The 24,318-nt window shown below is 47.4% G+C and overlaps 1 protein-coding gene and 1 pseudogene across 1 annotated transcript in view; both read left to right on the forward strand.

The window, feature by feature from the left end:
* Positions 1-24,318, forward strand: part of Scd5 (stearoyl-CoA desaturase 5) — a gene marked incomplete at its 5' end in the record, with an annotated part of 145,704 nt that overhangs the window by 42,310 nt on the left and 79,076 nt on the right. The gene's annotated exons all lie outside the window — the stretch shown is intronic.
* On the forward strand, positions 1,621-3,575 carry LOC104866032 (annotated as a pseudogene).

The following is a 24,318-nucleotide window of genomic DNA, read 5'->3' on the forward strand; positions in this document are numbered from 1 at the left end:
GTCCACCCCAGACTCATGTGAAAATGCATTTCATCCTAGACTGTATTCTCCTTGGGCCTGGTTTAAGTGAGCATAATGGGATGCTGGCCTGGTGCTGGCTCTGTAATGCATTTAAATAAAAATTACAAGAGGCAGCCAAGGGTGGAGGTGCACGCCTATAATCCAAGCACTCAGGAGGCTGAAGTAGGAGGATTGCTGAGTTCAGGCCAGCCTGGGCTACACAGTGAGTTCCAGGTCAGTCTCAACTACATAGTGAGACCTCGTCTGAAAACAAACAAACAAACAAAATAAAACAGGAGGCCATTCCGTCAAAGGATGAAATTATAAATTTAATTTAAAGATCTTAATTGGCTCTCTTTTGCTATTCTGTAATTAGGCAACACTTCATTCCATACAGTAGAGTAAGTGTTCCGATAGGCTGAGCTTAGAAGGTTGGGTGTAGAGGCTGGAAAAGGCTGAAGAAAGGAGAAACAGAACAAAGAGTAGAGTGAGTATTTCGGAGTTGCTTTCCTTGAAAGGTGAAAATGGAGACAACATAATAGAAAACTAAATGAAGCACAGATGGCTTCAGCCTGTGGTGCAAGCATTGAACACCCTCCCCATGGCCCGCTGAGCCCGCCTGCAGCAACGGCAGCTCCATTGTTTCCTTCCTTGCCACGAAGCTCAGCATGCGCGACTTTGCTTGGATTTTTAGCCTCATCTGCTGGGGACCCAGAGCTGAAGCTCCATCCAGACAATGGCCTCCTGTGCTCTCTATTACCCTCGCCCACCCAGCCGAAGGGTCCACCCACCTTCCTCCCTGCCTGAGCCTAGAGGGTGAGCAGGAGGAGCCAGTGGCACCGAAGGGCATGTTGGGTGGCTGTCTTGGGACAGATGACCAAGCTTATAAGTTAGCCTGGGGAGCCCATAGCCTGTTCCTGCTTTATGTTTTAAACAGCACAACCTAGAATTTATTTTTCACTTTCCAAGAAAGTGCTGGGGAGGAGGATTGCCACGAGTTCAAGGCCAGCCTGCGTTACATAGTGAATCCAAGGCCAACCTGAACTACACAGCAAGACCCTGTCTCAAAAACTTTTTTATTTTTCATTGTAATTTAAAGAAAAGCTGCAAGCCTTTCAAGCTGGCTCAGACCCACCCCTACCCTCTAAGCCTCTTCTGAGTTCTTTGGGCTCCTTTAAAACCTTTGCCATCTGAGTCCTAGGGCACTTCTTCTGACAAGCACACATCAATATACAGCTTAGAGCAAGGCTGAGTGAGTCCCAGGCCTGGCCACCACCTCAGCACCCAGTGGGCAGAGAGGACCAGGCAGGGTGTACCTGCGGGGGACTGCCGGCAGGGGGCGCTGCGCACACATAGCCAGACGCCATAGGACGTCCCAACCAGGCTTCTAACGCTGTAGGCATTTGAAGCTGTGAGGAACCAAACCATCCACTGGTTTCCATTTGCCACCAGGAACCTGTGGCCTGAGGAAGTGAGTGGGTGGTGTAAGTGGAGCTAACTATAAGCCGGTTTGCAAGACTTGCAGGCCGGGATTCCCACCTTTCCCACCCTCCTGTGCCCATCCAGTCCCATGGCTGTGAGAGAGCAAAGATCTCAGCAGAGTTAAGAAGAAAATGACGCATGGGAGGGACAGTCAGCAAGGACCAGAGCGGGAGCTCAGCACCATCTGCCCGGAAAATCAGGATGGGGCTTTTTGCACTTATCCCCACAGTAAGCTATAGTTAAAAAGAGAACACTTGTGGAAAAATTAGTTTACTAAAACTCATCAGAATACTGGCCCGTGCTATGACTGGCAGAATGTTTTAGCGTCAGTCCTCTGCTCTGCCGTCATGGGCCGGGTGACCTTGGCCACACATGCATCTGACTCCACTTTGTAAAATGGGGTGGTGGTGCTGACAGGGACTAAAGGCGAGGAGGTATGCGGGGTGCTACTCACGGATTGTGGAGGGATCGGGAAGTGCCAGCCTCAGTATCTGTCATTCAGAACTGTGACATAGTCATGTCTGTTGCAATGGCAAAGCACCCCTTCTCGCCTGTTGGATAGTTGCTCTTTGACATAGCTTTTCTTCCATCTACTGTCAGCCTCTGTGATTGTGCACGCCTGAAATCCCTGCACTCAGGAGGCTGAGGCAGGAGGATCGCCATGAATTTCAGGCCAGCCTGGGCTACATAGTGAGTCCGAGGCCAGTTCAATTCTGGAATTACAAAAGAATTTCTGTTCAGGAGAACATTCAATAGTCAGATTCAGTCCTACGTCTGACAAAGTGAATCTTTTTTTTGACAAAGTGAGTCTTATACACCTTTGGCACAAAAATACAATGTAAAGTATAACAAAAAGCACACACACTCAAATACTGTAAATAGACTATTTTTACTTTTACAGTCACCTTAAAATGCTGGTATAATATAGTGGAGCAACTCTTGTTTCTGGACATCCTGGCTCTGACTGAGTATAGTACTACTGTGCGGTAAGCACCCAGCAGCACGACTGTGACAATGTCCAGCCGACACACAGGCTCCTTCTGAGATGTGTTCACATGTACAAATGTTTGTAATTCGAGGTCTGTTTGTATCTGTGAAAGTTTGCAACTCAAATATTCATAAGTCAGAGACATACTGTACATAGCAAGAACCTATATATATAAAAAAAATACATTTTAAAAAGCCTCCATCCTGGGCAAAGGCAGAAAGAACAGGGAGGCCTTTTTTTCCCACTGAGTCTTTGGCAGACATCTGAGCTCGCTGTCCTCCTGCCCCGGTGCCAGGGCCTCAAGTCTCTGGCTCTGTAGCTCTAACCTTGGGGAGAACATGAGGGGGCAGGGAGAGAACAGGCCCCAGACACCCTGGGGAGCAGCTCCTGTCACCTGGTGGGTGGCAGCAAAGCCCCAGTGATCCGGGTGGGGGGGGCCTGTGAGCCCGCCGAGGGAGGGGAGGTCGGGCTCCCTTTCTGTCTGAGGTCAGGGCTGTCCAGCCTCTGCCTGGCAGGAGGTGGCCACGGCCAGCGTGACTCTGTGGGCCACTGAGACCGTGCCAGCTCAAGCATGCCAAGAGGAGGAGATTCTGGATAACAACAGAGCGAGACCCAAACAACAGAGCGACACGCGCCGAAGCAGGGAGAAGAGGGTGGGTCAGAACAGCGCTGTCGCCGCCGGCGCGTGTGCTGGGGGGCTGGGGGCTCTTCATCCGGGGCTGCATCTGCTTTGACCGCAGGAGTCGAAGTGATTCCAGCTTCAAGAACAGGCTTCGTGAACGGCAAAAGAAACAGACGCTTGCCAAGGAGAGAGCTGGGCTTTCCAAGTTACCTGACCTTAACAATGCTGAAGCTGTTAAAAAAAAACTCTTCCTTGAAGAAATACAGCTTGGTGAAGAGTTAGGAAGGAGCTCAGGGTGAATATGAGAAGGGTGTGGACCATCTGCCAAATTCAAGGGCTGCGTGTGGACAGCCACGGCAGGTGCTGCAGGCTGTTACGGCAAACCCTTCCACCACCAGTGTTTCAGATGCCTCTGTTAAGCTCCCAGCAATTAGTCAGAGAACTGTCAGTGCTCAGGGCTTGGCTGAAGAGGATGTCAAATGAAAAATCTCAACATCATAAGGTCTCAAAAAGATTAAAAAAATTTTTAGCTTGGAAGTTGAACAGCTGAGGGGGAATAAGGGCAGATATGCTTGTTTATGAACTGTCCTACGCTGAAATCTACCAGAGTTAATGTTTACTTTGTGTAGATCCACTTGTCTTTTATTTTTTTCCCACTGAAAAGTGTATTTTAATAGAGAGCTTTTCATTTTATAAAAACACTATGAGTTACCAAAATACGGATTTTGTTTATTCCTGAGACCTGCAGTTAAAATGTATATGTGACATTAAAAAACCCAGTGCTTAGTTTTAAAAGATGAGCGAAAGGGCTGGAGTTGTAGCTGAGTGTAGAGTGCTTGTCTAACGTGCATGAGACCTTAGGTTGGGCCTCAGCACCAGGAAAAAGGAAAACGGTGAAAAAGTGTAGGAGAGTGGTGAATGCACATTTAAAGCTAGCACATTTTCTTATAGGTGAGAGTTGGATATTGATTGTGTTTCTTAATAGAGTGTTAAAATGAGAGATCCTTTCTTTCCATTTACTCTTAAAGACGCGGTGTGCTGCAGTGCTGGACTAATGGCTCCACCTCTTCCCTCTTTATCAGTCTTGAGCTGTTTTACTTAAATCAACGTTCTCTTAACGTTTCTGCGTGTTTATTTCCTTTATTTTAAGTATAGCTACCAGTAGTATTGGGAATTAGATAGCACGCACCCAATCTCACCGTAGGAGCCTTACCAGTGTGCATCTGCTCACTGCCCTCATGTATAAGACCGGGGAATCACTGGTGCTTGTGATGTGTCTCTTTCAGCTTCTCGTTCTTCTAGTTCCGTTCAGCATCTTCAAATTCACCTTTGCCTGAGGAATGTATTTGGGCAGCCAGGACCTGCACTTTTTTTAATATTCTGAATTTTGCAGGCTTGTCTGACTAAGTGTTTCTGAATTTATCTTTTCATTTTCACCCGCATTAGACAGTTCTGTGACGATGTAAATTTGAAAATTAACCTTTAAGGTAACTGGGATCATCTGCCTGTAAAATAGTTTGTTCCCTTTTTGCTTTCATCTTCTGTATATTTCCGATTGATTAATTTATCTGGTACAATGAGAGTGAGAAATAATACTAAATAAAGACTTGACTAGAGATTGTGGGACCTTTTACTCTCACAGTGACATATTTTCTGCCATTTCATAATTGAGTCAGTTTCAGAATTGAGAATAAAGATCTTTGGGACTTAAAACAAAACAAAACAAAAACAGCAAAGCAAAACCACAGAATGGTTCCGTGGCCGTCTCACCTGAACGAGGGCTGCGGTGTCCTCTGGGTCAGGGCTGCGCAGAGGCTGAGGACAACAGCCCTGCCCGTCAGCCCAGGCTTGGCTCTGGGAGAAGCCTGTGAGGGACAGCAGGGACTCTGGCCCCGGAACTGAGGCTGTGTGTGTTGTGGGAGCACAAGGGCCACCGGCTGCTCAGAGCCCTCAGCTTTCTCCAGACACCGACAGGCAGGCCTGGGCAGTTGTCTGCTAGGGGAGGGGACAGGCCAGATGGTTTCCTCTCTGCAGGGGCTTGGACAACACAGGGCCACCTTGCTGCTGGCTGCTACGGTGGCAGAGCTAGGGAGGGGGTCTTGCCGCCCTGTGTCTGGCCCAGTGAGAGCCGCACCGGCCACCCAGGAGCACCAGCCTTGGGGAAGCAGTGGCTCTTTCTGGAGAACTGAGTTGCCATCCCTGCTGGGAAGGCAAAGGCAGAGCTGATGGACAGGGTCCTCTGCCCTGTGATCCCCGCCCTCAGCCATCAGAAGCAGAGCTTAATCAGGTTCTTCAGTGTGGGGCACAGGGGGCTCCTTCCTGGGGGCCTCCCCAACCCGGCCATGCACTTGAAGTTGCTCTTTCCAGTCTTCCTCATCAGCCTCCTCTGGATCTCAGGTCTCGTCCTCCTTGGTACGGTCAGTCTAAAGGGAACATCTTGAACATTCTTAGCAAGGGGCTCCTGGTGAGCAAGGATGCTCACAGTAATGGTTATACCCAGCCAGGCTTGGTGGTTCACCCCTATAATCCCAGCACTCAGAAGGCTGAGGCAGGAGGATTTCTGAGAGTTCGAGGTCAGCCTGAATTGCATAGCAAGACCCTGTCTCAAAATGAAAAAAAACAGACCTCCCCCCAAAAGAAACAGTGATATTTGGTTAGAGACCCTTGACAGGGGTAGCACACCGAGCATTGCAGCAGCAGGACACAAGCTGAGAGCCTGTGGATTCGTTGAGGCTGGTCTCACACTCGTGACATTTCGTAATGAGGCACCAGTTGTGTTGCCTTCAGTACCAGTTCTGTGCTTGGCGTCATCCTTAGCAGCTCCTCACAGGTGGGCCCTGATGGTCTTGTCACCGTCCCAGCTGCTCCTCACCGATCTCCTTCCAGCTGTGGCTTTGGGTCAGCCGAGCCCTTCCATCCCTGTCCTGCACAGCAGAGGCTGTGGGAGGGGCACCGACAGGCTCGTCCTGGGCACAGGCTGCAGGGTTTCTCTGGTCATCTGCAGAAGCCCTCTCCCCTGCCGGCCAGCTGCCTTCCACACTCTGGCTCTCGGATCCAAACACCGTCTCCTGGGCACATCTGTATTTCGCTTGTTTTGTTTCATTTTGTCAGCACATGGATGAAGCAGCTCTGCTCAAGGAGCCCTTTAGAAGGAGCCCAAAGAATCTATTTTGGGCCACTTTGTACTATCCTGGCCGCCACTGGGACTGACCATAGGTCTGTCTTCTCTCTAGATAATCTGGATTTTCCAGAAAAAAACTCCTAAGTATACTCAAATCACAAGGGTTCCTCAAATGAATTATTTCCCCGACATACCCTTTGCTGCACCCGAAAACCTTGCTTCCGCGTCTCTGTGCAGTAATTGTGCAGTGAGTCCTTGCTCTGCTTCGGGGGGTTCTCCCCAGCACCGGGCTCTCCGCATTGGCCCCTAGACCCTTGCAGGGAAGCAGTTGGGCCGGCTTTTCATCATTGATGGCTCTTGGTCTTCACCCTCTTCCAGGGGATGAGCAGGCTGAGGAGAAGCAGGGCTGAAATCCCATCTTCCTGGGGCTCTGGCCTCAGAAAAGCAGGTCCTGGGAGTTGACGAGGAAACAGCAAGGGGCCCAGTTGCCCTTGAGACAGCTACTTCTGGGAGCGACCTGGCTGTCACCTCACTGGGCTGCTGGTTTAGAGGTGTGAGGAAAGACAGTGGACCAGCAGTCTTCCTTGCTGGCCTCGTCATCTTCCAAGGAAGTTGATTTTCCCAGGTTCAGAGGACTGGTTCTGAGTTTCCCAAGGATCGCTTTCCCGGAAAAGATAATGATTTTCGGCTCTGGGCTGACAGTGTCATTTACTCCTTGCTTACGACCTGGTCCAGGTTTGGTCCTGTTTCTGTTTGACCTCTTGGCTTAGTGAGTTCAGAGACCTCAGGAGGCTCAGGATCCAGAAATTCACCACAGTCACCCTCAGAATCATCCTGTGCCCCAGCATCAGAAACGGCTTGCTCCACACTGAAAAGTAGACGCCCGTCTCTCAAACTTGAATAAATTTGAGGGCAGAAGCGGGAATTTAGGAGAGTGCTTTTTGGAACTAATAAGAAGAAAAGGCGCTTGGCGGCCACTCCAAAGGGGAAAGAAGTCCAGCAGATTTTCTTTACCTCAGCTGTATATAGGGCGGGGGAGATGGGGGTCCTTACTTCAAAGGGGCCGAGTTAAAAAAGAAACTAGTTAGTTTGCATTTTGTTCTTCAATTCCTAGTAGCCCAGTCCAGAAATAGAGAGAAACCGCCAACTAACTGAGGATATTTTCTTTCTGGAATGAAAGGTATTGATGTCTCTATTCTCACCCCAAGCTGCTATCTTTTTCTCATGTTTACCTTTGTGTCGCTAAGCTTGGCTTAGTGGGCTGCTGGTTTGGTGAGGCCGGGTGCAGTCTGAGGTCTGTGTGTTCTGTCAGGATGACCTCAACCTCCAGGTCCTCTCGTGTTGCTGAGGAGCTGGGGTGACAGGCATGGGAATCCCTTCCTCACAGGGCAGCTCAGAGATGGCGCCTGCCCATCCCTGACACAATCCAGTCTTGTCCCCTGAAGCAGCAAAACTGGGTCACAGTGAATAATCTCTTCATTGTTGCTTGCCTCTGTCCTTTTCCAATGCAGATGCATGCACATGTGACGGCTGATCTCTAAGCACGGTGACCACCCAAACTGGCTGGCTCAGGGAGCTGCCAAGGCCACCGCTGCACTCCTTCTGCTCCCCCAGAAGTGTCACCTTGTTCTGGACCTTTTCTTTTTTGCCTGAAGCTGCTGTCAAGGACAGACTAGATCTCTGACACCTACCCCTGATTGATTGTCTTACAAGTGATGAGGACAGTATGGTTTTTTTGCTCCCCAGCCATCATCTCTCACAGGGCCTTTGCACATGCTGTATCTTCTGATAAGATGCCCCTCCTCTTTGCTGCTTACGGGACTGGCTGTCAACATGGTATCACCTTGACTTCAGTTCTTTCTCTGTTTAGAGTTGATCCAGTAGTATAAAAAGCTTTGAGATGGTGATCTGTAAATGCTACCTTAACCAAAAGGCACCTCTGTACATCAGACGGACCCAGAAAGGGAAGCATGAAAAATCATACCCCTGACTTGTTTCCAGTATCACATGGTATGGTACAACATTGAATAATTGCTAGGCAGAGTTGACAGATTCGGAGTACAGTTCATCGGGGAGCTGGGGGACTTAAACATCAGTGAGCCTTCTGGAAAATTTATGAGAGGATTACAGTGTGCAGCTGCCAGAAAAGGGCAGTAGGATTCTGGGCTGAACCGATTACCTCCTACCACAGTGGGCTTTTTGTCCGCTGAGTGCAACTCTCCGCACAGTGTCTTGAGTGGGATTTTTTTATGATAAGTGGGATGAATGGAAAAACAATCAATGCTCAGAATATCTAGGGAATGGAATGAAATCCATATGGGCATCATGCCAGTTAAACTAATAAAGTAAATTATAATTATAAAATCAAACTCTGGCAAGGCTTGTGAGAAAGCTGTATTTTCATACTGACATAAAGTAGTATTAATAGCTCTGGAAAGCAACATGGCTAAGCGTAATGAACCACGAAGCATCTCATCCTTCAGCCCGGGAAACATCTTAGGCTATATCCTAGAGAGATAACATAAAATAAAAGAACAAGATTTGTAAAAACGATTAAATAACAACAAAACATGGCCTAAATGAAATGTGATACTATTAAGGATGATTCATTCAGGTAATATAAAAACAAACAAGTTGATATAAAATAATGCTAAGTGAAAACTCCACTTTGTATAGACAGTGACTAGAGGTTTGTTTGTTTGTTTTTTAAAGCCCAAGGTAAGAAGAGATAATTCCATTTTGTTACATGGCAGGTGAGAAGTTAATTTGATTTTTCCGTTGCTTTGATGGTTTGTATTTACCTCCTGTTAGGAAATTGGTTGGAAGAATAATTTTAAATGCTGTACCGTACATGCCATTGATAAAGAACAGGAGGAAGGTAAAGCCTTACACTTCTTTGATGAGGTTTCAGACAGCTGTGCAGATCTCAACCGACAGCTGGAATAGCAGAGCAGCCAGATCTTGGAGCTGTACAAATCCCTGCCTTGAGCTGGAGAAGAAAAGCAGGTTGGGTTAGCTGTCTGGCTGCTCGGCTCATGCCAGGCCTTGATCTGCTTAGAGCTGACCCTTGGGTTGTTTGGGTTTGTGTGTCTGTTAGGAAGCAAGAAGACCAGGGGGCCGGGGGTTTAGCTCAGTGGTTCCAACACCTCCCTTGCAAACGCAAGGACCTGAGTTCGATCCCCAGTACCAAAAAAGAAAGCAGGAAGACCAGTATGGGGTAGAGGAGGGGAGCAGGTGTTGGTTGCCTTCCCCTAGTAAGCCTTTTCCTGCCCCTAAGCCCACACTACACTATAAACCATGGACCTCTTTTTCCTTCTGGTAGGATTCATTTTGCCTCATAAACTTGACATCCTCGAATGTGTATTTTCAGTTACCCACTCCTTACAAGAATAGTTTTCATACAGTATAGTCTCTAACGTAAGTGTTTGGACAGAGACTTCATTTTATTTAGTAGCTATTTTTCTTTAGGCCTTCACCCTCATCTAAGCAGGGCACTAATCCAAGTAGGTCTCATCTTTATTTGCCTCCTGCATTTCTGTATTTGGACATAGACTTCTGCAGACATCAGGCGATTCTCAAAGCCATGGGGCAGTGGGCCTGGGTCAACACCTTGGGTCGTCGTGTGTCTGAGACCCAGGATGGAGAGAGTCTCTTGCATTGTGCCTCATTGCACAGAACGCTTGCTTCATTGGCCTGGGCTTCCTGAGCAGAGAGACACCAGGCCGGGCACCCCTTTTCCTACCATCTTGAAGTTGCTTTAGAATAATTTTTCCTTGCTTCTCTTCTCTTTCCCATGCTGTTCTTTCTTTCTTTCCTTCGCTACAAATCAGAGGCCTTCATGATAATAAGGTGACATGTACTGAGTGTGGGCTTTGCTTCAGACATGTTGACACACATTGGCCTGTTTTCCCTTCCCAGCAGCTCCACGAGGCAGATGAGTAAAGTGATTGCACTGGATGCCAGAGGAAACAGGCACAGACAGGGAAGATCATGCAGGTCACTAACTGGTAGGATGGAGGTCCAAGCCCATGCAAGTGGCACAGGGAGCAGGCTTTTGGCCATTGGGCTTGTGTCCTGTGACTGGCCTCACTTGCCTGTGCTGTGGGAAGGCAGCCAACTGGAGCAAGAGTGAGGAGAACAGGTGTGTGTGTGTGTGTGTGTGTGTCTGGTGGTGTGGGGGTGGTGTGTGTCTTTCCTGTCATTTAGCCTCTTGAGGCAGGCAGTTAGTTAACCACTTTGTTTCTCTGTTTCTTCATTGGTATAGTGGGGTAACATCAATAGTACCTAGCTCCTCCCATGGTGTTGCTATGATTAAAAGTGTTAATAAAATCCTCAGGACAATTGCCAGTGCACGGTTGTGCTTGATAAGCGTGGGCCATCAACATCATCATTCACACTGGTGTTGGCAACCACTGCTCTACCTCCCCCTCCTCCCAGGCTGCTGGTGACCAGAAAAGCATTTGTAACAAATTCCAGGAGGTGCTGGTGCTTCTGGACCTCTGGGGTACACGAGTTCCTTTTTTTCCACCTCAGCTCTCTCCCTGGTTTATTTTCACTTCTTGTTTTTACCTAGGATGAGGAAACCAGGTACTGTGCCTGGCTTGGGGAAGGACCTGTCCCAGAGCCTCTCCAGGGCTTGCCCATTAGGGTCTGACTGGATCTGACTGGAAGGGCAGTGTCAGCCAAGAGGAGACGCAAGCTGGTGGGACGCCTGGGGTTTGTTCTGTTTTGTTTTACTTTGTTTTTTTGTACCAGGAATGGAACTCAGGACTTTGTGCCTTCCGGGCAGATGCGGCGCCACTGAGGTAAATCCCGGCCTCGAGTCTGGGGTTTGTATGTTGACAGCAAATGATTTTGGAAGTCACAGGAGAGAGAAAGAACCTTCTTCCCTAGACAAAAACATCCTTTGAGCAAAGATGGAAGTAAGGAAGGAAAATGAAGAAAAGGCGGGCAGGGAACTAATCACAACGTTTATGGTTGGAATTGTGGGATTTGTAGGAAGCAAATGCTGTAGGCACTTAGGCCTGAGCCAGGCAGGTGGCGGTGCACAAATGTGAAAGAAGTGGACCTTGGGGTCATTTTTGATCTCTGGGGCAGGAAGAGATGGGGAGGAGGTTGGCCTGCTTGGGTCTACATTTATGTGGCTACCAATTCCAGAGGTCTGAGCTGGTTCCAGCTCACGATTTCTCTGTGCTCAGAGGTGACCCGACTTGGGGCCAGACTCTCTCCTTGGGGGCCTACCCTAGAGAGGCTCTGCATGGGCTGCAGGTAAGCCTTGAAAGCAGGGTTTTTGCTTCTTTCTGGAGAAAGAAGAGTTGGGCTGTGTGTCTGTCTCCAGGGCATTTGCTTCTGCATCAGGATTTTACTCTGTCAAAGTTGTGGGGGTGACTGCTTCTGGGGTCTCAGGGCCCAGCGCGGACTTGGGGGCACAGCGTCTCCGTGAGCCTAGGCAGGAGGGCTGCGAGAAGGACCCCAGTGCTCGCTCAGGTGGCCTGCTCTGTACTCACAGGCCCAGCTCTACAAAGCTGTCCTGCCCAGGCCAGGAGCCCAGCAGCTGTGTCCTGTACCTTGGATTCCTGACAAAAGCAAAACAATTGCTGCTTCCAGCTACAACCAGCTGGTCATCCGGAGTGTCGCTAGGGGAAACCGCTGCTGGCTTCAGGCCCCGCCTCCCGCTGACTTTGCTGGCCTATCCTTCCCCAGAAGTGGCTTTTCAAGAGTGAGCTCTTTGTGTTTATCGGAGAGAAAAACAATTCTTACCCTCTTCCTCCCTTGGCTGTCCGAGAGGATCCTAAAGATTGAACTGAGGAAGACAGATTAGCAAGAGAGACACCGGGTAGTGTGTGGCGTTTGCAATGGGAGCACTCGTAAATGAGGACCTCAAAGGTGTGGACTGCAGTGGCTTTCACACCGCTGCCTTCCATTGTTAGGGAGGTGGGCCTAACGAGAGGACGATGCATTTTTAGAGGAGTAACCAGGCAAAGAAAAGGACTCTGAGTTTCCAGGGCAGAGAACTGTGGGAAGGTGTATACGGAAGCCAAGGCACGCTGGTGAGGTCGGTTGTTCGGATTCTTCTGGTGCCTTCCCTGGGCTGAGGAGGGCTGAGAGTTTCTTCTGATGATAGCTTCTCCCTGCTGGACCAGAGAGGAGGGCCCATCTGTGTAAAGTAACATCTGCCTGAGGCAAGTGGGAGAAGGCAGAGAACTCTTCTGGTATCTGTTCCTCCTGAGTGCCTTCAGTTTTGGGGTGACACAGTCCACCCTCCGTGTTCAGGAAAACGACGATGTGTTTTAAACGAGTCTTTTTTTCTCCATTAAGTTTATTGGTACATTTAGGTACAGTTACAGTCATCACTGGGGTCTTGTACCTTTGCATGATGTGTCTTGGTTCTTATTTTTCCCCCATTCTCCTGCCCTCCCCTCTCCCCCTTACCCCTTCCCTATTTACAAAGACTCTGTTTCCATGTTTTCCTTTTCTCATATTTTTTATCTTCTTCTTACTACTTCCCCTACACCTTTAGCCCTTTTCTTCCCGTTTCACATTATCAGTCATGCAATTAGAACCTTACTTACACTTTCAGTTTTTCACACCAGAGAAACTATTCAGTATTTACACATGTTGTTCTATTTATTTCACTTAAGAGTATCACCTCAATGTGCATCCATTTAGCTACAAATGTCTCTAGTTTCTCATTTGTTATGGCTGAGTAGTACTCCATTTTATAGAAAAAACACATCTTCTTTATCTAGGCTCCAGTTGATGGGCATTTGGGTTGTTTCAAAGTTTCAGCTATTACAAACTGTGTCACTATAAACATGGGTGCGCATATATCACTGTGGTATGATTCTTTTAATACTTTTATAAAGATACCCAGCAGAGGGATAGCTGGGTCAAATGGGACCTCTAATCCTAATTCTTTGAGGTATCTCCATATTGATTTCCACAGTGGTTGCACCAGTCTGCACTCCACCAACAATGGAGAAGGGTTCCTTTCTCCCCACAGCCCCGCCAGCATTTGTTATTGGTTGATTTCTTGATAGCAGCCATTCTTTGTGGGGTGAGGTGGAATCTCAGCATTGTTGTTTTCATCCGCATTTCTCAAATGACCAGTGATGTTGAACATTAAAATGAGTCTTTTTTTACATATCGCTCCTGCCTCCTTCCATTAATTTTACCAGAGAAACTATTCAGTATTTACACATGTTGTTCTATTTATTTCACTTAAGAGTATGGCCTCAATGTGCATCCATTTAGCTATAAATGTCTCTAGTTTCTCATTGTTTATGGCTGAGTATACTCCATTTTATAGAAAAGCAACAGCTTGGAACATTCTCTGATGTTTACTGTTCCACTGACAGCTCCATGCACTTAGAACTACTGGGTGCAGAATCCGTGCCAGGTACTGGTGGGGATGGGATTGGTTCCAGAATTCCCTGCCCCTGAGGGTATGAAGTCAAACTTGGGGGTTTGAGTTAGGTCAGGAGCAATAAGATAGATAAAAGGAGACACGAAAATCATAACTAAAAGTTATACTTTAGGAATACTGCACCTTCCAGGACCCAGCCCAGTCATCCTATGGTTAAATCTGTGCTCCGATCCTCCTTACCACAGGCTTTGAACTCCACATTCCTATGGAATCCTAAAAGCCCATACAGTGAGAAAGTAAAGAGTAAAATCCTGATCCTAAGATAAAGGAACATAGTAAGAGAATCTAAAGAATGCTCTGGTTACTGAAAAGAGGAGGCTGTCCCACACCTGTAAAAGGAGCTACGACCCTCCTGGGGGGGTGGGCTACCATTTCCTGGGGTCCCCGCCCCCCTCAAAGAGAAACATAAATGTTCCCCGTTTCAGGAAAGAAGCACCACACTGTTTCTTTGAGTGTGCACCTTACTCATTTCTGCCCAATAAAACTCTTCCTGGGCCTCTTACTGACTAATCCTGAAATTCTTTCTGTGATGGGAGTCTGTGAACCGAACTTGTTCTACAAGAAGGGTGAGTTAGGTTTCTCCTGTCAGCTTCGGGGTCCTCAGACTCAGCCAAGGCTAAAGTTTCACTTCAACTGGAGTATGTGGGAAAGGAATCAGAATCTGACAGGGAAATCTCTGGACGTGAAGACAAGAGCCTCAGGCGTGACACGGGTGGTCTTTCTGATAGCACCCTTTGTGCGACCCTGTGCCGAGACTGTGCTGCATTAGAGCCCGGACAGCCCCACCCCTCAGGATGAGCCTGGGGGGCAGTGGACAGGGACCTTTGAGATCAGACACAAGGAAAAGGAAAGCTGGCGGTTTTCCTCCTTGACCAATCAAGACTGCTTTGTGGCAGTCCCGGAGGAAGGGGCAGCGGGAGGAGCCGGAAGAGGTTGTGTATATGACAGGAGAGCACGTGATCTCTTGCTAGATGTGAAACACTTTAGTTTTTAGATCATGACCAACATCTTAAACATAACAAATAGAACAGAAAATATCTGTGCATTTGTTTGAAGATTTTATTTCAGTAATACTTGTTTGCGTTTTAGTTTGCGACGAATAATTTCCTTCCTCCCTCCCCTCCTTCCTTCCTTCCTTTATTCTACTGGCTATTAAACCCGGGGACCTTGAACTGAGCAACTTGCCCAGTCCATCCTCCTGCCTCAACTCCAGAGTAGCTGGGATTACAGGCATGTTCTGTGGTGGGTGCCCATTGGGAAGAAAATGATTAAAGCCCTAATTTAAAGCCATCTAACAACAAAATAACTCTTATCAAAGACATCCCTCTCTTGCTAGGCCTATAAGACAGCAACAAATCTTTTGATTTAAGGCCCATTCATTCCTCCCATGATTCCATGACCGTGACCCATCTTCTGTAAAAGATCTGCATAGGCCTTACCCTTATCTAAAGCTAAAAGGTCTCCTGCAAGCCAGAGGAAATGGCCTTGTCAAAATTGCAATTGTAAACATAATTTTGAACCCGATGCAGTTATTCCCAGAAGATATACAAGTGCTAAAGGATCCAGGAAAAGGCCTTCTTAGATAATCACATTTGCCACCAAGACCTTTTCCTCATATTCTGGTATCTTCTATAAAAGCCTCAGTCTCTCACCCTGACTTCATTACTCTCTGGGAAACTCCACAGTCCCTCTTCACAGCGTACCTTGATCTAAATAAACTCTTTCTATACCTTCCGCATCTATTGGTGAAATTCTTTTCCCTACTGCCTCATCGGCTCTCCATACACCATCTTACAGGGCACGAGCCACTGCATAGTTCTTAATGCAGGGCTCAGTTTAAGAAAAGTAGACAGTGGTGGCTTTAAGAAGCAGAGTAAAGTTTGCCTCCTCGCCTTGCGTTTGCAATCCAAGGTATCGTGTGGTAATGTGCAGGGAGCAGGCTGTCCTCTTACGTGCCTCTGCTCACAGCCACCGGGAAGGGCGCTGTCACCCAGGGTCCTTGGTCTGGTGCAGAGCCCGAGGGCCTCAGAAACAAGTCTTAAAGCTGGAAGAAGAATACACAGGAAGAGGGTGAAGGGAGGGCAAGGACAAGGGGAAAAAATGAGAACCAAGACCTGTCATGTGAAGGTACAAGATCCCAGTAACGAATGTAACTATTGTATACCCAGAATGTACCAATAAACAATAAAAAGGAGAAAAAAAAATACACGGGAAAAACAAACAGAATGCCTCACCCATGCCACCCCAAGCTGTCAGTTCTGTTTGTTTGGCGAGACAGAACGAAGGTGCCCGTGAGGCACAGCGAGGAACAGGTGCCGCTGTGAAGATGCCTCGGGTGTGCGTCCATCAGGAGAGTTGGTCTGGGCTAAGAGCAGCTGCTCGGGGTCTGAGGGGAATCCATACGCAAGGCTTTGTGCCGAACGTCAAACGCCTTTGTCTTCGAGCCCCTATACCTCCAAGGAAAGCTCAGTATCATCTACATTTCATGTGAGATGGAAGGATTAGCTTAGTCCTAAGGTTCAGGAAATCTACTTTTAAAACAACAAAGTTGGGCTGGGGATTTAGCTCAGTGGTTCCACCGCTTGCCTCGCAAGCACAAGGACCCAAGTTCGATCCCCGGTACCAAAAATAAGTAAATAAATGAATAAGTAAAACAACATCCATGAACTGTAGCACCTGCAGGTGGTGAGTTGTGGAGGGCGGTTCATCCCCCAGCCGTATTGGTTAGCAGGCACTCCTCTGGAAAGAGCTTTTCCTGCGTCAATGGAGAATGGATTACAGTTCTTTCAAAGAGACAAGATCAATGTTTGCTTCTTTCCTTTTCAGTTTCTAATTTTCCAAGGAAGGAGGGTGTCATTCAATTACACCCAGTTTTGCCTTTGTGGACACTTTCGCCTATAAGAATACGTTAAAAATATTGTTTTATAAACTATGTTAATATAAGGACAGACACATATAACCTTGTCTAGATTCATTACTCTTCTAAATAATCATTTCTTTATTCATTATTTTTCTTTTGAAATAATATCTCGCGGGCTTTCGGCCCTGTGCCTGCTGCGCCTGGGATAAGTTGGCCCCCATCATCCCCAGGTCAGGGACTGTCCATTCCCAAGCAGAGAGGGTTGTTGCTCAGTGTGTCTGCTGGTATGGGGATGCTGGGGTGACTGAGGCCGAGCAAAGGAAGGGATCTTTAGCTGCCGTTGAGTCTCTATGCAGGAACGTAAGGTGGCCAGGTATGGTGGCACACACCCGTAATCCCAGCATGGGAGGCTGAGGCAGGAGGATTGGCGTGAGTCTGAGGCCAGCTTGGGCTACACAGCGAGACCCTATCGCAAAAAAAAAAAAAAAGTGGGTGGGGGGAGATAGCCCAGTATTGCCAGATCATTCCATTTTTCAGGAGAAACCAGAAATAAGGGTTAAAATAAATCTTGAAATCTCTTATTTTTAAATTGCTCTATCGGTTTAAAAAAAAAAATCTGACTGTGGCCTGAGAGCTGTCAGTCTGAGAAATTTCCCAGCTGTGAGCCTCCTGGGTGAGGTGCTGTCCCCTGGCTGACTTGGTGAGCCGAGGAGCTTGCTGAGGGAGAAGGTGTGATTATATTCTGTGTAGGCTGTGCAGTCAGGTAGGATTTCATGTATCAAAGCCAGGTGCAAATCAGAAAGCCAGGCTGTGAATTGTACTGCAAAGGAAAAAAGTTCTGCCTTAGGTTATTCATGGCAACTTCAACAGACAGATTAGGAGAAAAATGTGAGAAGAAACCTCTTGAAACTGGAGCCTGAGCACTAGGCAGGTGGCCATAGTGACATCCTCCCATCTGAGATGTGAGAGGGTTTCTTGATATCTTGGAAGAAAACTCCGGGATTACACTTTTTACTTCTTTTTCCTCAGTAGGGCAGAAACGTATGTTATGGTGGCTCCAGCAACCTCGCATGGAATGTGTTTTGTAGAGGAGAGCATGGCAAGTACCCATTGCTGCCAAAGGTTTTTATTGTTATTACTAGGGGTTTGCAGTACTTAATGATTACATTTATCATGGGGAGTGGGTACATGTACATAACCCGTCTTAATTCTTTTTATTCCCTGTCTTCGTTTCCCCACCTGTCACTAGGACGCAATACCTGACTCCCTCCACTCTGAGGGGGAGAGGTTTATTTTGGCTCGTAGTTTGTAGAAGTTTCAGTCCATAGTTGACTGGCTCCAAGGCAGGGTAGCTTGGCAGATGGGTATTGCAGAGGAGAAAAAGCTCATGGCCTGTGACGGAAAGCAGAGAAAGAGATCAAAGCAGGAGGACGGAGATAGGTCCTGCCAGGCCACAATCACATTTAGCAGTAAACTCACCAGTGGACTAGCCTGGCGATGAGTATCACACCCCATGATCCAGTCACCTCCCGCAGGCTCCACCTTTGAGCTCGGGAAGCTCGGGGAGGACATCTACATGTAAACCGTAGTAGTTCCTTCCCCTCTCCCTCCCACCTCCCGCCATCTCTAGGTCCCCTTCCCATTTATCTCCTTGTTCCCCATTCCCTAGCTTTTGTTCTGCTCTTTAAATTATTTATCCATTGGGTTTCTCATATTGGAGAGACCATGTGATATTTTATTTTATGTTTTTTTCAGCTTTAATTGAGTTTATTGGTACATTCTAGGGATACAGTACAGTTGCATTCATTGTTGGGATCTTGTACCTCTACATGACAAGTCTTGATTCTCATTTTTCCCCCTTACCTGCCCTGCCTTATTGGAGAGACCATGTGATATTTTATTTTATGTTTTTTTCAGCTTTAATTGAGTTTATTGGTACATTCTAGGGATACAGTACAGTTGCATTCATTGTTGGGATCTTGTACCTCTACATGACAAGTCTTGATTCTCATTTTTCCCCCTTACCTCTGCCCTCCCTTCACCCCCTCCTCCCCTCCCCATCTACAAACACTTTATTTTCATCTTTTCATTATCTCACATATTTTTCTTTTCCCTTATTACCCTTCCCCTACCCATCCCACCTTCCCTACAGCTTTAGCTCCTTTCTTCCCATTTCTAAATGTCAGTAATCTTATTAGGATCTTACGTATTATTGCAGATTATTCACACCAGGGAAACTATTTGGTATTTACACATGTGTGACTTATTTATTTCACTTAGGAGTATGTCTTCAATATGTATCCATTTTCCTATGTGATATTTTAAATTGTGTGTCTGATTTATTTCAGTTAGCATTATGATCTTAAGGTGCATCTATTTTCTTACAAATGGCTCAAAAGAATCAGACCCCCCCCATGAAAGACCCAATCAAAAGATGGGTGACTGGAATGAACAGGCCTTCACTTCTGCCCTTGGCCTGTGGTTGCTATGTGGAGGAAGAGTTTGGTAAGAACCGCGTGCTGATTTCAAGCACCAAGGTGAGAATCTCCCTCTAGTCAGAGAGAGAGAGGAGAGAGAGAGAGAGAGAGGGGCTGGGCCTCTGTCCTCAGTGCCTCCAGATAGTGTCTAGCCTGGTCTTTCTGTCTCACTGCTACAAGATGCCTGCTAAGTCCTGCCTTAGCTCTGGGGTTCCTGGCATCAGTAATACCTGTCTTTATTGCAATGCACACTTTGCTGTTTTGGGGGAAAAGCTGAGAATTACAGCTTCCATAGCCATCCAAGGCATTCGGATGATGAAGGCAGAACTATTTTTTCCCCCATTTCCTCAAAATTGGTTAGTTTGGGTGCTGGGTTTTGTTTTTGTTTGTTTTTATATTACTGGGGATTGAACCCTACATCTCTCATAGGCTGTGTGAGTACTCTACCCTTGAGTCACATCCCCAGATTTTATTTTTTAGTTTATTTTAAGACAGAGTCTTGATAAATTGTCCAGGCTGGGCTTGAACTCACAGTCCTCTTACCTTGACCTCCCAAGTAGCTGAGATTACAGGTATGGACCACTACACACCTGGCTTAGGTTGTATTTAAATTTTCATCTCCCATCGGAGGGCCTGCTAGGCTGGGTGATACAATCCTCATTTGCTATCAATGAAAAAATGGCGACCCAAAGTGGTTAAGAAACTTGATGATAAGAAATTTGTCTGTTGAGGTCTTTCTAATCTGAAGTCTGGGTGCTGAAAACAACCCAAGTGGAAGCCAGAGGAAGACCATTGCTACAGCCTGTTTGTCTGCAGGTGGCTTCTCTGGTTCCACCCAGCTGACCCACTGGCCCCATCTGTGGTTCTATATCTGCCCATATGGGATTCCTCAGTGGTTCCCACGGGCCTCAGATGGAACACGACCGTCCATCATGCGAGTCCCTGCCTGGTGTGGGCCCCACCTGTCTTTCTTACTTCCTGTCCCTCCCCACCCACGAGACGACCAAACCACGCCTGGCTGCTGGAGCCCATGAGGCCTGCGCACCCCAGGCCTGGCCATGCCAAGCTTCCTCCACGAGCTCAAGTTTTAGGTGCCACAGCACCTATGCCTCTCCGACATTATCCCCATGGCCCAGGTTCAGTCTTCATTCAGAGACTTCCCACTACTAAAGAGACCACACCTGTCTTGTTGGGAGCTGAGTGAGAGCAGCTCTGACTTTGACAGGGAACTGGGGAGAAGGATGAGAACCTGACTGATGGGATTTAAGGGAGTGGAAAGAGTCAGGTGTGGTGGTGCATTCCTATAAAACCAGAACTGGGGAGGCTGAGGCAGGAGGATCACCTCAGTTCAAATTTGAGGCCAGCCTAAGCTGAGACCCTGTCTCAAAAAGTCAAAGAGGGAAGGAGGGATGGAAGGAGTAGAGTTTAAAAAGGTGAGAAGAAAGGAACTAAAATGGGTGATTAAAAACAATCAATTCCATCCATTTGCTGTAAAGGGGCATGAGGAAATGGACTAGGATCTCGAAGGGAAGTAGGGGTCAGGAGAGGAGCTGGTTAATCTCGAATATCAATTTGGCTGCATTTGGAGATTGGTGGAGAGGGGATGGACTGTGAGGGCACCAGCTGCCCCAGTGAGTGAACCCACTGATATCGCCGTAGCTGAATGGGCTCCTAGGAGGTGGGGCCTAATCAGAGGGAGGCAGTCAAGGGTCAAGTAGTTTGTCCCAGCAATAAACCAGGCCTTTTAATTTTTGATTTTGAGACAGGGTCTTGCAGTGTTCGTCAAACTGGCCTTGAATTTGTGATCCTCCTGCCTCAGCCTCCTGGTTTTTTCAGCTTATACCACTGTGCTCTACAAGGGGTCAGTCGGTTTTTTAAAAATCATTCATTAGCACTTTTGTGATATGTGCTACTACGTTCATTATGGGTATTTGCTGCGTGTACATACTCGCCTTAATTTTTTTTATGTCCCCCTTGCCCTCCCGCCTCTCTCGGTCCCTTTCCCATTTGTGGTTCTTTTATCTATCTTTCATTGGCTCTTTATTTATACTTCACATTTCTCATAGGAAAGAAACCATGCGGTATTTAAGCTTGTGTGCCTGATTTATTTCACTTGCCATTAGGGTCTCAAGGTACATCCAGTTTCCTACATATGACTCAGGTTTATTCTTCCTTCTAGTAGAGTAGCACTCTGTTGTGCATAAATACCACATTTCTCCACCTATTCATCTGTTGATGGACAGATAGGCCACTCGGAAGATGTAGCTGTTATGAATCGTGCTGCTATACACATGGTCTGGATGTATTACTGTAATATGATGCCTTTACCCCTTAGGGAAGATAGCTAGTAGGGGAATAGCAGGGGCAAATGGAATTTCTATTTAGTTTTTTAAGTATCTCCATACTGATTTCCATAGAGGTGGTACTAGTTTACACTCCCACTAACAGTGTAGGAGGGATCCTTCCCTCCTCCAGCCTCACTAGCTTTTGTTTTTTTGTTTTTTGTTTTTAAAAAGTTTTTGATGATTGCCAGTCTTTCTGGGGTAAGATGCAATCTCAGTGTTGTTTCAGTTTGCACTTCTCTAATGGCCAGGTATATTGAACGTTTTTTCTTGTATGTATTAGCCATTTATATTTCTTCTCTTGAAAAAATGCCTATTCATTTTACATGCTTATTTTTTGATTCGGTCTTTTATTTTTAAGCATTTTTCTTAGTTCTTTATATATTCTTGATATTTGTTCTCTGTCTGAGATGTAGCTTGGCAAAAGTTTTGCTCCTTTCTGTGGATTGTCTCTTCACAGACAGGTGGTTTCCTTTGCTGTATGGAAGCTTTTAATTTGATGTGATCCCATTTGTTGATTCTTGATGTTATTCCTTGTGCAACCGGAGTTCTGTTCAGACTTATCTGTGCCTGTGCCACCAAGAGTTCTTATCTCTTTTATCTCCCAGCTGATCAAATATTTCTGCTTTAACATTTAGGCCTTGGATCCACTTTGATTTTAGTTTAGTACATGGTGCGAGATTCGGGTCTAGATTCAGCCTTCTGAGTTTTCCCAGAACCGATCTCTAATGAGGCTGTCTTCCCTCTAGTGTATGTTTTGGCCTCTTTGTCAAAGATCAGGTAGCTGACTGGGTCCGGGCTGTTTCTGCTAAGGCGTCAGCCTCAAGGGCAGTGTGGGTGGTGTCTGCTGCATCCAAGGTGGTGGGGAACCCAGGTTCAGATGGTGGAGGAGCCGGAACAAGCTGATTAGGGGCTCCGTGAATTCAGACAGTCATCAGGGGAGGAGGGAGAGGCAGTGGTGGGGTGGGCTGGTAGGAGCAGGGAGTGTCAGGGGGCGGCACCACATGGACAGGAGGGGGCTGTGTGGGAGCTGGGAAACAAGACTGTGAGTTTAGAGTCCTGATTTTAAAGCGAGGCCATCGGCATAGTCTGAGTTAGTTGCCCAGGTACCTGATCAGAACACATGGAAAGACATCCGCAGCATTGACTATCAGAGGTTGTTTAGCAGGCCCTGGGCCGGTGGTTCCTTGTTTAGTTACATATGTGGTGGCTCCTGTGGAGGTAAAGGAGCATCTGGTGGGTGGCCTGGCGTGAGCTGTGTGAACTGCATGAGGCCTGGATGGACCCACTCTTGCTTTTTGCTTGAATTATTACATGTGATGCAGTAGCAGAGTAAGTCACAATTTTGTCATCATTTTGTGTTTTTAGTGACCTTTTATTCTTACTGTCACATAAGCAGTAAATCAACCAGGAAAATTAGCATCTGCCCAGGACTTCAGAGCAACCAAAACTGACCTAATCAAAGACAAGAGGGACACTGGAGGAAAATAGGCAGTACACACAACATCTCCTCCACCCCTGCTGCCTTTTTTCCTGAGACAGGGTGTCATTCCATTGCTAAATTGCCCAGTCTGGGCTCAAACTTGCAATCCTCCTGCCCCAGCCTCCCAGAGTGCTGGGATCACAGGCATGCACCACCATACCTGCCTATGAGGATAATTCTTTATTGTAGAAAGGCTGTGTGCTCTGTAAGGTGCTTAGCAGTATGCCTGGCCTCTGCCTACGAGATGACAGTAGAACCCTTCAAGTTTAAGTTGTGACAACCAATGACGTCTTAATGCATTGCCAAGTGTAGGGGCAGGGTGGGTGTCAGGGACACAAACTGGCCACCTCCCCTTGAGCTTGTAGGGAGGTGATTAGGGAGCCGGGGTGCATTTTGCAGAGGCAATGCACTGGCCTTCATACCAGGGGCAGTAATATGGCCAGCACTTGCAGATCGAGGTGCAGCTAGGGTTTTACATGTGTTACTTACTATTCATCTTTACACCTGACCCATGGGCAAGTATTGTTTTCTCTACTTGATAGAGAAACCAAAGTTTGGAGAAATTGTCACACAGATGAGCTGTGGAACAGGGATCAGTCCTGGGTCTACTCTAACCATCTGGCCAGGCACAGACACATATACACCTATATTTCCATGTTCCTCTTTAGCCAAGGCCAGTGAGCCTTCCTTTATCTCTGAAGAATCTAGAGAAGACTGGAGAGGAGAAACGGTGATTTATTGGCCCACTCTCAGAATTGATTTTGCAAACACTTGAGCTGGCTGGGAAAGCAGACATCGAAGTGTGGTGTCTTCTTCTAGAACCCCCAGCTGTCTTCCTCCTGTCCCCAGGAGCCTTCACCTTCTTCTTGCTTCCCACCTCCCTGGTAGAAGACAGCTCCCCACTGTACACTGCCTGCCCGGTGCCTGGATGTCAAAGGCGTTGCTGTGGAGTGCTGGGGACAGCTCACCCCATCAAGAGGAGCCCGGGGTGTGTGCATTTGTGTGCCTGCAGGACCTGGCTGGGGTTCCTGTGAGAGTCACTTAGCAGTCGCCCAGGCTTCGAGGAACAGTGGCTGGTGGTGGATTGCACAGTGCAGCTCAGCACTCACTGGATCTCAGTCTTCTGCTTGTAAATCAAGCACATGGAACCACCTGACCCTGTGAGGGGCAGGGACTTTCCAGACTGGGCATTAGAAGTCCCCATGGAGAGAGAAGTCTGCTTTCCACCTGCCCCATCCCCAGAACACAGGGGCTCTGTGTAAGACACCAGGAGGTTGCCGTGCGCGACCGCAGGCCAGAACTATTGCACTCATCTGAAACGGCTCTGGACTGGGCAGATTTGGTGTCTAAGCCTCACTTTCTAGGTGGATATACAAAGGTGCTTGTTTTATGTCTTCGGGCAGGAACTCTATATTGCGGTCACAATTTACAATCATATAGCAGATAACCTACTTTCCAGGCTGCTGTCCACTCCCGGAGGGAAGGAGCCGTGTGGATGCAGCTACCATGTAATGCCA

Source organism: Fukomys damarensis, unplaced genomic scaffold (assembly GCF_012274545.1).
Source record: "Fukomys damarensis isolate Sample0158 unplaced genomic scaffold, DMR_v1.0_HiC HiC_scaffold_32, whole genome shotgun sequence".
NCBI lineage: Eukaryota > Metazoa > Chordata > Mammalia > Rodentia > Bathyergidae > Fukomys > Fukomys damarensis.